This window comes from Lathyrus oleraceus, chromosome 5 (assembly GCF_024323335.1).
Source record: "Lathyrus oleraceus cultivar Zhongwan6 chromosome 5, CAAS_Psat_ZW6_1.0, whole genome shotgun sequence".
NCBI lineage: Eukaryota > Viridiplantae > Streptophyta > Magnoliopsida > Fabales > Fabaceae > Lathyrus > Lathyrus oleraceus.
The window spans coordinates 381443657-381455282 of record NC_066583.1 but is presented as its reverse complement, the minus strand read 5'-3'; positions in this window follow the sequence as shown (position 1 = coordinate 381455282).

Below are 11626 nucleotides of genomic sequence, written 5' to 3'. Positions count from 1 at the left end.
ATAACATTTGGAATTGACCATAAAATCTCTTTTTATTCATAATTTTTTTGGAAGGATTACACTGAGTACAATTTTAGAAACCCAAAAAATAAAAATACAAGATAAAAGGAAAGTATCATCCTAAGGATCCCTAGCAACTGAATCGGCTGAACTGGCCAAGGGCGTGTACTTCCTTCGGATACGTCTGATCTCTGACTCATAAGTGGTCTTCATCTGAGCTGTCTCGATGACGAGATGATCGATGGTCTTCTTCCAAGCACCGGAAGGCTGAGGAATACTAAAGGAAAATAAACTCTCTCTCCTCCCCCCTCTCTCTCTCTCTTCATTGCACGCTCTTCAAGAACCTCAATGAGTGCATCCTTCTCCTTCAACTCAAGTTGCAACTCCACTTGCTTTCGATGCAAAGCATGGAACCATTCTTCCCAAAGGTCCCTCTCTTGCTTTATTCTATATAGTGCATCTTCCAACTCCTCTATATCTTAGTTAGGCAGAGTTGATAGCTCAGCCACAACCATAGACGTAGGTCTTTCGCAGGCGTACGACATCTAAAGCTCCAAAGCTCTCTTCTTCACCTAACTAGTATAAGCTTTCGAAGATACACAATTGCACGGTCCAAGCTCGGATCTTCCCTTCCTATGAACATTGTGCCAAGCACACACCATTCTACTCTTCAAATTTTGGGGATCTTTACCCTCTTGATAGAACAAGTCTTATAATTGAACATTATTAGGTTTATCCTTCAAGGGAAACCCAAACTGACGACGAGAAAAAGCAGGATTGTAGTTAATTCCTCCTTGTGTGCCAATGAGGGGCACATTAGAGAATTCACCATAACTAACAATAATCTCCAAGCCATCATATGCAGAACCATACCAAACAATATCATCATTAGCGAGAGACATAAGTCTTTGAGACCACCGTAGACATTGCTTGTTCTCCAAGAAGGCTGGTGTCTGAGGAAAGTGTAAAATAAACCACTTGTACAAAAGAGAAACGCAACACACAATGGTTCCACTACCCTTAGAATTCCTTAGATGCAAAGAGAAATATGTGTCACCCAACAAAGTCGGAACAAGATTCCCAATTAAGAAGATTCTAATGGCATTAACATCGACGAAATTGTCAATGTTAAGGAACAATGATAAACCATAGATGAGCAAGACAAAGATGGATTCAAAAGCGTCCATACTACCAACTTGAGGAAAAGAAGTAGCTTTCCCAATGAGAAACTCAAAAGTAAGACCTAGGATCCCTCCTTTCTTCGTCATATTAGCATATATCTCATATTTCTTCAAATGAAGAGCATCGACTATGACGTGAGATCTCAGAATCTCCTCTAATCCACTGAAAGGTACCTTGTTAGATACGGGCATACCCAAGAGATAGGCATATTATTCCAACATGGGCATGAGCTGATAATCAGGAAAAGTGAAGCACCAATAGAGAGGATCATAAAACTGGACTAAGACACTCAAGAGTCCTTCAACCACATCAGTAGATAATACAGACAAGAGCTTTCCATGATGTCCTTTGAAATCTACAGGATCAACTACAAAGGATGCTAGCTTCCTTAACTCTTTCAAATCTGAACATCTAAAATTGTACTTCTTAGTGTTCCTTCGTCCACAAACCATGGTCTAAACATATTTGCAAATACGACCTTAGTTCCTTGAAATTTATTTATGTAATGAATGCTATGATGCACATGTATACATGAATGCAACAATCACACACAAGGCAAACACAAACAAATGTCAAGGGATGGATCAAGTCATCATCAAGATCAATCATCCATTTTGGTGGATTATGGTTTTCACCTTATCAACACCCAAGTTCCATTGATATTGATGAAACTGATTGGATCAACCAAAAATCAAAGGGTTTGTTGCGAGTCACGAGCATGGAGTCAGGTTAAGAACCATCCCAAAGGGGTGTACTAAGGATAAAAACCTGTACATCATGTTCTAAAAAGTTCCCATAGTCGTGATCCCATCTATCGGATGCTATAGGTTAGGATAACTGACTCATCAACCCATAGTATTCTCAAGAGAAACTGGTCTGAGTGTAGTATCATGTAAGACCTATTATCAAGTCTACACTTGAACAGTCTCTACACTACGTCCTAAATAGGCCAAGTTGGGTTAAATGTTCTACAATCATCAGCTTCTCAGACCCCTAAGTCAGAGAAAGTAATGCCTATCCACGACGTACTCGCGTGACATCAGTAACTCCAAAGGGGTCTCAACTGAGTGGGGGATCTCATGTCAACTCTTTCAGGACTACTCCTTCAAAGGCAACATGATTATACCACCCTCTAATCTTAAATTGCACTCAAGTTCGGGTTAGAACTTATCTCACCATACAGATATCACCAAGCACAACAGACAGAAAGTATCACACAACAATATATACAAAATCAAACATCAATAATCAACAAATATAATACACACAAAAAGTAGGCTAAACCCACTAAGGACTACTCCCTAGCATAGTCGCCACTTTCTTTCTGTAGCAGTAAATTCATGACCACTGAGCTATTGGTTAACTCAACGTCAATAAAACCAGAGTCGCCACCTCACTTTTATTGTTTCCAAAGGAAAAGGTAAAAGTACAAACAAAACCCAAAGATAAGAAGTTTTCAAATCAAAACTAATTAAATGTCAGGGATTATAGGTAAGGGGGTTGGTTACACAGAGGGAAGGTATTAGCACCCAAAGTGTCCTAGGTACTCCTATGAAGCCCTTTTTGTGTGCAAGTATTTCAGTTGAAAAAGATGTTTGCTAAAAAAAATAGAATGAGGGGATGAGAAAATAATTAATTATTTATTTTTGTTTTTGACAATACCTTCGGTCTTATGCCTATGTACCAACATAAAAATGAGGGATCAAAACCTCGTAGTTCATGGTAAAAATTTCAAAGATGGGTGGATTGATTTTAACAAAAGCTTAAAGGTATTTTATTATCAAAGGGAGAATACTCAACCAAGCATCCATCTATAATGAAGGATTTATAACATTTAAGAGGGAGGGTTCCAACTTGGATTCAATCAACAAGTATGCCACTAAACCCTAATAAATGGAAAGACTTACAATCAATATATCATGGAATGGGAGAATTATAACAAATATAACTCATATCTAAATGCTCTCTTTTGAAAAGTTAAAAGGAAAAGGCACAAAGTGTCCACAAGGATTAGATGAGTTTGATAGTTCTTTTTGTCTTTTTGAAAATAAGGTCAATATAATTAAGTTTATTCACAAGTTTAATTAAGAAAATGTTTTGAAAATCAATGGCATAAGGCCAAGGTTTCTACTCATTAAAAAAAGTCTAAGTTGAAAACAACAAGCAAAGAAAGTTTTAATAATGAGGGAGAGATTTTGAAATTTAAGAAGTAGGAGGAGATGAAGGGACTATCCTAGAGAAGATTTAAAAGTTTAGAGTTGAAAAGATCTAATCAATGAGAAGCATCCATAAGACAAGAATGTCAGATATAAACCCATTTCCTTTGGACTGTCAAGCAAGCAACAAAGCTATAATCATCCAATCAATTAATAAGAAGACCAATGGCATCTAATAAAGATAACCAAACATCCAAGCAAGCACTCCAAAAGCAAGCAGACTCCAATTCCCTTTAAATGTATCAGAGGAAATATCCCTTGAAACAACTCAAAGAGAAAATATCTGATAAAAACAACAAGATCAAAATAACAACTTAAGCACATAGACAAAGATGCATCAGATAAACCAAAGGGAGTCTCAAGCTTGTATCAGATGAATGACATTGTCCAAGAAAGGTCTCAAAGTAATGGCATTGGCCAAGAATCTCCAAAGCACAGGGATGTTTCCTACTCTAAGTCCAAGTATCAGATCAAGTCACAGATAAAGGTCCAACAGTCAAACAATGTATTTTTTAAGGCTTTTGTTTTTATTAAGTACTTTAAGGTACTAAGACCACAAACAAGACAAAATCACAAGCACAAAATATGGCTCAAGTGAGCAAAGGGAAAATGACTGAAACATAAACAACTTGCATGAATGTAAATGGCAATGAATGATAATATGCATAAATTTAAATTGCATTTAAGGTAAAGTACATTGAAAATTAAGAACTATAAAGAAATGTTATTGAATGTTAGTGGGAGAAGAAAAAAAAAATTATGTCATTTTTTGGAGAACACTCAACCATCCACTCACAAGCATGAAGATATGAACCTAAACATCAATCATGAGAAGGGCTCAAACTTGGATAAATTACCAAGTATGCCAGTAGCTCTCATAAATGGAAAAGAGGTAAAATTTTCACACAATGCCATGAGGAATGGTGGGCTTACAATCTCACTTGCAAAAATGTTATGCCTTTTGGGAAAAATTTAGCTCTATGTTAAGAAATCGTAATTGGACTTATGTAGAAGTCATAACTATTTGAGGTCAGGCAATAATAACATTGGTGTTAATACATGCTAGAGACAAGGTATCAAGACCAAGCTCCTAAAGCATACCACACAAAAAAATAAGAGGGGATGAACCTATCGTAATCAAGCTCATGTTGATTCATCTAACACAAGGTCATTGATGAATCAACTGCATTATGATATTTGAGAAGTCATTGGCTAATGAGGGATTGGGGAAGAAGGAGATGAAGATGAAAATGAAGTGAAAGAGAGTCCCAAATTGATCAAGGGATGAACTTCACTTGATCAATACCATCCGTTCATTTTGAGGGATGAAGTTCAAACTTCATCACCCCCCTAAATCCAATGGTATTGATATAATGTCCAATTCAACCAAGATCAAGGCCAAACAGAAGTTGAGTCAACACAAATTCAATTAAAATCTCAACAAAACATTAAAGTAATTTAAATCAATTAAAACCAATTCTTAAGTGAATAAAAATACATTTCAAAAGGGGAAAAATCTCAAATCCCTTCAAATCACCAAACAAATGGCCGAGGGATTTATCATAAGTAAAACAAGGTCAAAGGACCACTGACTAATTTTTTTGGCATTTTTGAAAAGTCAGAAGTATTTAAAATCAATTAAAAACAAGTCAAAAGTCATAAAATTCATTAAAAATATCAAACTCAATCCAAAAAATAATTTTAATTCATAAAATGGGAGAGCAAATTATTTATGAAATTTTGGTGAAAGTCTCATATTTTTTGGATTAATATTGAAATTATAATGAATTAAATAAGAAAATGGTATTTAAAATAATTAAATCAAAAAATCAATTAAATCAAAAAAATGAGGGCCATCAGATCTCCCTCATTAATTGAGGTGGTAGACCTGATGGTCAACGTGTGCTATACACCATTGTCCTGAGTCAAAGCGTGTGTATAAATGGTAATCAAGATCAAAGGCTAAGATTATAACGTGGTCATGGGATCAATGGCTTGGACAATGCCAACGCACCACCGGAGCCCTAGCTATGGTCGTCTTCTCCGGCCATGTCACCGGACTGGTCAGGATCAAACTGTCACCAAAATTAATGGATCATACACTATTTTGAAGAGAAAATCATGAGGATCTCGAATATGACCTCCAATTTCTCCAACTCTCACTCTATAAGAAGATATGTGGAGTTGAAAATTGAGGTTCCATAACCGAGTTGCTTCGATTCAACCTCAAAGTAAGTCAATCTCAATGTCTACATTGGTAGGACTTCATCCAACCAAAAATTAAGCAGAAATGTTAAGAAATGAGTGAGAATCGAAGAAGGAAAGTTTGAGAAAATTCACCTATGGGTGGTGACTTTTGAGCTAGATCTCGATGTAATTACACTTGGCCTTGCATCCTCTTGATTGTAGAAGATGATTGAGATGAAAAATGATGTAAACCCTTGAAGTTCTAGTTCATAAATAGAATTTGAACTAGAATCTCGATTTCAAAGAAATCTTCAAGGAGTTCTTTCAATGGTGGCTATGGGATTGCTGAGCAAATCTTGGGCAAGGGTCCTCCTCAATTCTGAGGTAATGGAGCTCATTATATAGGCAATGCAAAGTGATTTCCACACCATTCAAATTTGAATCCAAAAATAGAAATTGGTTTGCATGGATGCATGGGCATGTGCTTAGGCCCAAATGATGATTGCAATAAGTCCAAATTCGTGCACAATTGATGTTGAGATCATAACATGAAGCCATGCGAAGGTGTTTGAAAATTGAGTTCAAAAGTTGCCAAATTGGGCCATACAAAGAAGCCATGCACAAGTCCTTCAATATTTGTCCAAATGAGATGATATCGATCTCTTTGGAAATCTAGCATGAAGGGGAACAACTTTGATGTTGGAACTTTTTCCATTTGAAGCTCGGAACTTGATGAATTCTGACCTTGAAGTTAAAGGAATCAAACATACTTGAAAATTTTCTAAGTTAAAAGTCAAATGACCCTTTTTTCCATCTTGAATAACTTTTGCTATGAGCTTCAAATGACTTTGGTTCCTTCTTCAATGTTGTAGATATTTAAATTTTCTTCAATTTGGTAATAAATTTGACACCATTTGGAGCTTGCATGATGAAGTTATAGATTTTAGAAGTTGAGAAAAATTGCTTGTTCAATGATGATGACCAAAATGAACCTATAATGTTTCCTCACGGAACATGCCCTTGAAAGTGGAATTTGAACTTTCTCAAAGAATAAAAGTTGAATAAGACATCTTGAAATTAATCATGAAACTTGTATCATCTTCATATCATAAAAATTGAGCAAGTTATGATTCTTGGAATTTGATCTTCTACCTAGGGCACAGACAAAATGATCTATAATCTTTCACAATAAAAATGACTTTCCAAGCAAACTTAGCTCTGGATTCCAACATAAGCGTTGTTTGGAATGTCATAAGAGTAACTTTTCTCTTGGAATCATTTTCATATGACAAAAATTGTAGGAGATAGGGTCTAGGGAATCCTAGATTTGACTAGTTGACTTTTTTGGTCAACCTCCTTGAACCAACATACAAACTTGAAGTTCTTTTGATATTTGGGGTTCATGGAGGATCATATATGCTTATGATGAAGTTAAATGAATTACCCCATAATATTTTTGACCAAATGTTGAAGAAACTTGTTGAGGAAGTCACACAAGATACCCAAATGAGTTAGGGCTTCCTTGACAAACAAGCTTCAAACTCTTGATGAATTCTTTATCAAAATAACAAATAAAGAACATGGGGATACATATATGATGCTAAGAACCAATGTGGACATTTTCTTGCTTGATACCTTGCACTAAGGGTCTCAAACCCTAGTTGGGTGAAGCTTTTGTGAAACAGTATAAGTACAACGTGGACATGGCGCCTGATAGAGACTAGTTGAGGTCTATGTATCAGAAGGACAAAGAGACATTCAAAGAGTATGCCCAGAGGTGGAGAGAGCTTTCCGCTCAGATTAATCCTCCGTTGTAAGAGAAAGAGATGACCAAGATTTTCCTTAAGACCCTGAGCTCGTTTTATTACGAACGCATGATTGCTAGTGCCCCCAGTGATTTTACTGAAATGGTAAACATGGGGATGAGATTAGAAGAAGGAGTCCGAGAGGGACGTTTGTCTAAAGAAGAGGTGTCATCAAGCAAGAAATATGGAAGTAGTTTTTCCAGAAAGAAGGAAGGTGAAACCAATGCAGTATCAGTAGGGAGGCAGAGAAGGCCTCATGTCAAAATAAATCTGCAATCGTGGCAACATCATCAGCAGGTTTCATGAGTTATTCCAGTATTTTCAAACAATTCAAATAATCAATCAGTGACAGTTCAACAACAACGTCAACTACAGTCGCAACAAAGAACAAACAACTACAACAACAACAACAATAATCAACAACCAAATTTCGAGAGGAAGAAGGTCTCTTTCGACCCTATTCCCATGTCATACGCCGAACTTTATCCATCTTTGATTCTCAAGAACCTACTCCAGCCAAGAAATCTGCCTCAAATTCCAGACCCACTTTCGTGGTGGTATAAGCCCAAACTCCGTTGTGCCTTTCATCAAGGAGCTCCCGACCATGATATTGAAAATTGTTACCCATTTAAGTATGAGGTCCAGAAGCTTGTAAAAAGTAGGATGGTGTCTGTAAGACCCTAGTTTTGACCCTAAGATCCCTCATGGCATCATATCATTTCTCATTGCATTGCCTCAAGGATCATAGCATGTTTGGTTCCTTTACCCTTGGGTTGGGACTTGTGTGAGTTGGTTTGAGACCACCCAGCATGCTTGAATTGTATATTATTGCTTTTATTATTTTGTTTACTAACCTAAAGCACAAAAATATGTCACTAACCTCTTTTGTTTTGAAGCTTAAGCAATCATGAGATCCCTTGCTCCTAGGAGGCTCCTATGCTTAATGAAGTGGCTAAATGAAGATGAAAGCAAGCATGAAAATGGTCCACATGGTTCCTAATCATCATATATGTCTCCTAAGTATATCAATTTGCCAATTTGATCAAGATAAACCAAAGGGCTTGAGGATTGTTTCCCAAGGAAACCCTAATTCAACTGTGCATTGATTGTGTCTTGCTCATGAAGCAACCTCAACCTATGATCAAATTAAATCAAGGTAAGTTATTTAATTAATTATTTTATGCATATATAAGCCTATGTGAGTATCCTCAATCATTCATTCATCAAGATTTGAAGTTTGGCCTTGAGAAGTTGACCAGTCAAGTCATCTGACTAAACTCAAGATCCCTGAGACCTAACGTTTGATGTGTTTGTAAAATGAAGATTACCCCAAGATAAAAAATGTTCTTAAGAAACATATGAACAACTTTCATGTTCATCAAAAATTCATTTGAAACTTTGAAGGTCATCACTCATTTCAAAACATTATAGGTCATTTTGACTGAAACCCTAATTTTAGGTCAACTTCCCAAGGACCTAACTTCCTTATTGTTTATGATTTTGAGGTGAGACTAATTGAATTGGAAAGCTTACTATTTCTACTTAAATTATTATGTTGGACAAAATTTAATAATACTAAAATAAACACATGTTATAATACAAAACATTATAGGTCACTTTGGACCAAAACCGTTGAATTTTGAAAATGTCCAACTTCAAGTGCCCATAAATTTCTCACCAAAAATCCAAATGATACAAAATTTAAGTCAAAATTGATAACCTTGAAAAGATCTACAACTTTTATTTTGAAGGTTTTTCCATTTGAGTCTTGTATCATTGAAACAGAAGGGCTTGAAGTTGGTCACTTGTGGTAAAAAAATTCAAAGGAAACCTAGACATGTTTTGTACCTCAGACTTCAAGGCCAGTTTTCACAAATTTCCAAACTCCAAATGGATTTTTTCCTAACATAGCTTTTGTTCCTTATGTCAAGACCTTTCCAACCATTACTCACATGCCTATGTTTGGATTTTCTATGTGTGACTTTCGAAGGGCTGAACATTTATGATCAATTATGCAATTCACCTTATAATTTCATGCACAAGCCAATGCAGCTCAGAATGCACGTCCATTTCAACTTAAGATGATATCAGCTTGCATTTCCACTTGATTTTGGGCCTCACATGCGCCTGTACAGGCCCATGCATGGAGGACCCAATTCTCATGCGCACGAGTAAATCACTTGCTTGCATCCATCTCAGCTATAAATACATTACCATGCTCATTCAAAAATAAACCTTATGGTGATCTGAAGCTCTGCTGAAATCAAAACCCAACCATACTCAAAGGAATTATGATTTTCATTTTTCAATTTCAAACTTGAATTTCAACACAATTAGTTGATCTTCAAGTTTCAATTCCTAAGCCTTGCATCCTCATCATCTCCTGATCAAATTGGAAGCAAGAGTTTGAGCAGATCGTGCTGTTTAAAGATGCTCTTCAAAGGTATAACACCAAACGTTTTTGATCTAAATCTTGCTCCATGATGTGACTTGCTTGTGTTTAAACTGTTTTCTGAAGTCCTCGAGCAAGAGGTAGGCCAGTGGTGGTCTTGATTTCATGTTTTGAAGCATTTCAGTTTGCACACCTTGAATTTCAAGCTCAGATTTCTCACTTGATAGAAATCTTGAGGACAATCCAAGGTTACAGGGGTGATGTGCATCACCCCAGCTTCATTTTGGTACCTGGCTCGTGCATTTTGGTTGAGGTTCAAAAACCTGCAACTGGTGGCCGAAATTGGTTGGTCCACCGGAGAAGATGGTGGTTTCCACCACCATCCCCACGTGGATGACTCCAAGCCCTTGGATCTGTTTGAAACGTTATAATCTCAGCCATGCGTTTTGTTGACCTATTTTAAATCCTCATCTGATGCGCTTGACTAATAACTATGGTACATCAGCGCCTCTGAGCCACTTGATTTAGCCACGTCATTTAATGAAAGCCATCCAAGCGCTGCTGATTTTTCTCATTTTCTATTTTCTGTTTTATTTTCTTTTAATTCCATTTATTTTCAAAAATTCATCACTATTTTATTTGAAGTCATAAAAATATGAGACCAATGGCAAATATTTTCTTGAAAAATCTAGTTTCATAATCTGATTTTTAATTATTTTTATGACTTCATTTAATATTTTTTGTGAATTATTTTGTTTTTGATAGTTTTTAATTCATTTTAAATACTTTTTGATATCTGAAAATTCCGAAAATATTTTCTTAACACATATGGATCATGATAAGTCTATGAAAAATATTCTCATTAATTTTTTAATTGATTTGAGATTTTAATTCATTTGTGTTATTTTTTATTGTTTTTTAATTGATTTTAAATAGTTTCTGTTTCCAAAAAATGTTGAGAAAATTTGTCAAACCTTGTTTGACCATGTCAAACCTATGATAATTCAATTGGACTTGTTGAAGTTGATTTGAATTGAATTTGAGGTTTGACCATATTCTGTCCATTTAAATTTTGCATTTATTTTAATTCCAAAAATATCAAAAAATATGTTTGACTTTGTTGACCTCTAATCTTCATTTCTCTTTTGTTTACCATTGGTTGATGATGATTTGATTCACATTTGATCATTGTGTTTTAATTGTGTCATTTGAATTCTCCTTTTGATCTTTCCATTTCATTTCATCTTCATCTCTTTTCTTTTTCTTTTGGCCAGTGAGTTAATGATTTGTGGTTAGCCTTGACATATGAGAGGCTTAACCTTCTTTGATCCAAATCAAATTCAACTTGATCAAAGATCAAGTGAATTGCTTTGTGTCCAAGATAGGTTGCTTCTTGGTCAAGCAAAAAACCTAAAATCCATACAAGGCTTTCCTTCTTTTCTTTTGGCATGGCAAGTTGTAGGAGCTTGGCTTACTAGTCATGATCTCTAACTTGTGTTTATTTGCCTATAGTTTTATTGACCAGCCTCAGATAGGTGTGACTACTACATTAATCCACTTATGATTGCTTAACATAGCGCTAAATTGTCTTATGACACACTAACATAACCACTAACTACTAACTTTAAATTAAAGCATTTAATTTCTTGTAATTTATTTTAGTGCATTTTATTTCTTGCTCATTTATTCATATTGCTTTTTACTTTGCTCACTTGAGCTCATATTTTATGATTATGCCATTTTCCTTTTTCTCATTTGAGCACATTATTGTGAATAAATATATTGTTGCTTTATGTTTGTTTTGTCTTTGTTTGTGTGAACCCAATGCAAAAAGGAGAAAGGAC